This window comes from Bidens hawaiensis, unplaced genomic scaffold, assembly GCF_021521415.1.
Source record: "Bidens hawaiensis isolate Kalapana, Puna unplaced genomic scaffold, B.hawaiensis_p1.1 tig00034127_1, whole genome shotgun sequence".
Lineage (NCBI taxonomy): Eukaryota > Viridiplantae > Streptophyta > Magnoliopsida > Asterales > Asteraceae > Bidens > Bidens hawaiensis.
Window position 1 is genome coordinate 182,038 of NW_027495871.1, and position 4,174 is coordinate 186,211.

The 4,174-nt window shown below is 35.6% G+C and overlaps 1 pseudogene; it reads left to right on the top strand.

The window, feature by feature from the left end:
• Window positions 1–436: 436 nt before the first annotated feature.
• LOC143585690 (uncharacterized) lies at window positions 437–2,597 on the top strand (annotated as a pseudogene).
• The last annotated feature ends 1,577 nt before the right edge of the window (window positions 2,598–4,174 follow it).

The following is a 4,174-nucleotide window of genomic DNA, read 5'->3' on the forward strand; positions in this document are numbered from 1 at the left end:
TATATATATATATATTTATATATATATATATATATATATATATAATGTATGTATGGTTGTATAGAAGGAATGGACCAGCCCCTACTAATATATGAGATTGTAGAGATAGTAATGCATGTAGTATGAAAGTATGAAAGAAAGGTAAACATGTTAATATGTAATATATACCTTCGGGTATGTAGGTATGTATGTATGTATGTATGTATGTATGTATGTATAAGTATGTGAATATGAGGTATGTTGCCTGATTTACTAGAACTCACTCAGCGTAACTGACTTTTAGTATACACGCAGGTGAGTAGAATGAAACAACTGGCTTGTGAAGGGACTCTTGGTAGGAGAATAAAGAAGCGGGCATCTGAAGAACGGGAATTATGATATTTTGTTATGTTGAACATAAAGACATGATTGAATGTTTTTTTGAATTCAAAGACTAATGTATGTATGGTATTACATTAGTCTTTGAATTCAAAACTGTATGAATGAGATTTTAAGTTGTTTTAATTTGCATCATGTCAAGATGAATAAGTAAAATTGTGTCGTTATCAGGTGAGGTTCCTGGATGGGCTCGGGAACCTCACCCGACTTATTCATCTTGACATGATGCAAAACAACTTCAACGGATCCATTCCCGACAAACTTTTCAGGCTAACAAATTTACGTTATTTGGATACTAGTACCAACTCGCTAGAGGGCGAATTAGGACCCGAGTTGGGGTTTATGTGGAATCTTACGACGTTAATGTTAAGTGTGAACCGGTTACAAGGTTCGAATCCTGATCAACTTTTTCAACTCGAAAATCTTCGGGTTCTTTATTTAAGTAACATTAGTTTCGGTGGCGGGTTAAGTCATAAAGTCGGCAAGCTAACAAATCTTGAAACTTTTAATTTAAACGAGAATTTCGTAACGGGAAACGTCCCAGAAGAGATCGGGAAGTTAACGAAGCTACGTGAGTTTTCGCTTGCCAAGAATCAGTTTTCGGGCACGATTCCAATGACAATCGCAAACCTCAAGAATCTTGAATCACTTGACTTATCTGAAAATTTATTTTCTGGTCAAATTCCAGCTAAAGTTTGTGAGCTAGTGAACTTGACTATACTTAATCTTAGCAAGAACCGGTTAACCGGACCGATACCTTCATCGATGGGAAACTTGACTAAATTAGAAACCTTGAGGCTCAAGATCTAGACTTTAAAGAAACTGTTTATTGGTGGTAAAGGTAGCAGCTTGATTTGGAATAATAATAATACTAATAATATTAATATTAATAAAGGGTATTTCAAGATTCTTCCAAGATGCAATCTTGAACAGATATCCATGTCATCATGTGGAATCTTTGGAAGCATAATACTCACAGACAACAAACTAACTGGAAAACTCCCGCCAAAACTATTCGAATCGTCAAGTTTATCGATTCTTGCATTGTCAAGAAACAATTTTTTCGGTGAGTTATCGGAGAATTTAGGCAGTGCAAGAGGAGTTATGATCCATATTTTGTCTGGGAATAATTATTCTGAGCAGATTACGGTTTCGATTTCCAAGATTTACTGGCTGCTGCTCTTGGATTTGTCAAGAAACCGCCTTTCGGGCGATAAATTTCCGGTTTTTAAAGATAACCCTCTTCTTGCTTATATTGATTTTTCTTATAATGAGTTTTCGGGTGAAACTCTGACAACTTTTTCGACAGAAACGCAGATTCTTTCGTTGGGTGGGAACAGGTTTCGGGTGACTTGCCCGGGAATTTGACTAATTTGGTTAACCTGGAACATCTTAATATGCATGACAATAATTTACTGGAAATTTAAAATATGTGATACCGCAAATCGCGAGTTTTCAATTATCCCGAAAACGATATCGAATCTTACTTCGCTTCGGATTCTTGATATTTCCGGAAACAAGTTGACCGGAAAGATCCCGGAGGAGATAGGAAACCCTGCGTGAATGATAGAAACACCGGACGTGTTACCATCCGTTGACATTTTCAACTTCTTGATCGAGTTTCAAGACTTGATCTTAAACTGGAAGAACTCGTTTCAAGGGTTATCAAGTCGGAATCTTGATATTTACTCTTTCTTGGACTTGTCGGATAATCGAATCTCGGGTGAGATTCCCGGGACTTTAGGGAATCTTAAAGGACTAAAGCTACTAAACATTTCATATAATAAAATCTCCAGGATCCCGGTGTCTTTTGGGAATCTAGAGGGGATAGAGAGCTGAATTTTCGAATAAGGGGTCAGGATATCTGAAAACACAACGAGATCTCGGGTTCGCTTCCTCAATCGTTTTCGAAGGTGAATCAGTTATCGATTCTTGACGTGAGCGATAACCAGCTGACGGGTAAGATTCCTACGGGTGGACAAATGAGCACGATGAACGAGTTGAATTACTATGCGAACAATAGTGGATTATGCGGTATGCAGATTAGAGTCATATGTCCTGATGATACCTGACCATCAACCGGACAAGAGGTGGATGATGAGGAGCTATCGTGGATTTCATGGGAGGCAACTTTGGTTGGGTTTCCAGTCGGGTTATTTTCGACAATCTTGATCATGGGATACTCACTGAATTTTCTACATCTGTTCAAATTTTGGTAAAAATGTGCAGCAACATGTAAAATATGTAAACATCTAGTCTTTTTAGCTCAAGAATGTGTTATGAATCAAGAATGTGTATGAATACTTATGTATTGTTCCCAGTTTCTAACTTTAGCAAGAAACAGTTAAAATCTTGAACCCGAATACAAAAAGCAACTAACTTGAATATAAATTATTAGGGGTGCAAACGATCAGAGCTGCTCGCGAGCTACTCGAGATCGGCTCGTTAAAAAACTCGATCGAGTCGAGTTTAATCGAGCCCGAGCTTAACTTATCACGCACGAGCCGGCTCGTGAGCCTAAACAAGCCTGTCATTTATATAATTATTTAAAATATATATCTATAATTATTAATTGATATATATAATGTTATGAAAAAATAAATAAAAACAACTAAATAATATACATATATTTTTATATATACAATTATAATTGAAAGTTTGAAACAAATTATATAAAAATAATTATAAATATATAAAAAGGCAATTATTAAATAGGAAGCGAGCCGAGCTCAAGCTTTGAAAATGAAGCTTGAAACGTGCTAAGCTCGAGCTCTGTGTAAGTTAAACGAGCCGAGCTCGAGCCTAGTCATTATGGGACCAAAACCGAATGTGGGTTCCCAGTTTCTAAGTTTAGCAAGAAACCGGCTTTTGTTTATGTTCTTGAATAAATTCCCATTTCACTCGTAAGAGTAATTTAGAAAATCAAGAAACATTTAAGTTACAAAACCTGAATACAAAAAGCAACTAACTTGAATACAAAACTCGTTATGGGAACGAGTTGAACCGAGCCCGAGCTCATCGGCTCATTTCCTACTTATCATTTGCTAATATGTATATAAATTATAAAATTATATACAACAAATATATTTTATTTAGTTATTTTGTATCATATTTCTATATATAATAACTAATATATATTAAATAAATATTATACAAATGAAAGGCTCGTGAGCCGGCTCGAGCTTGATTAGTGAAGCTTGAGCTTGGGATTATTTATTAACAAGCTTATTTTTAGGCTCGGGCTCGAGCTTTTTCGAGACGATATCTAGTAGCTCATGAGCTGCTTGGCTCGTTTACATCCCTAGGACCAAGAACCGAATGTGTGTTTCCTAGTTTCTAACTTTAGCAAGAAACTGGCTTTCGTTTATGTTCTTGCATAAATTCCCATTTCACTCAAAATGGTGATTCATAAAATCTAGAAACATACCGCATTTCCAGAAAACAAAGAAAATCTAGAAACTGTTAATTTTCCTAATCAGAACACAAAAATGAACAAACTTTACTGAAATCATCATTATGAAACCGAGAACAGAGTGTTTGGAAAGCTCGTTAATTACATAAATTCTAACATAAGATCTAAAAATCTAGCTTGGATCTTTGCAGGGCACTCGAAATTTACAGCCGATATTTTTTTATCCTATTAACACGGAGATTTTGAAAGAAACGTTATTGAATCGTGCAAAAGCAAGCATTGTTATCTTCATCATTATCTGCATCTCGTGTTCCACTGTCATAAAACATGCCAAATTATACAAGGAGCAGTTTTCAAATCAATAATTGTTTGATCTTTTGATAA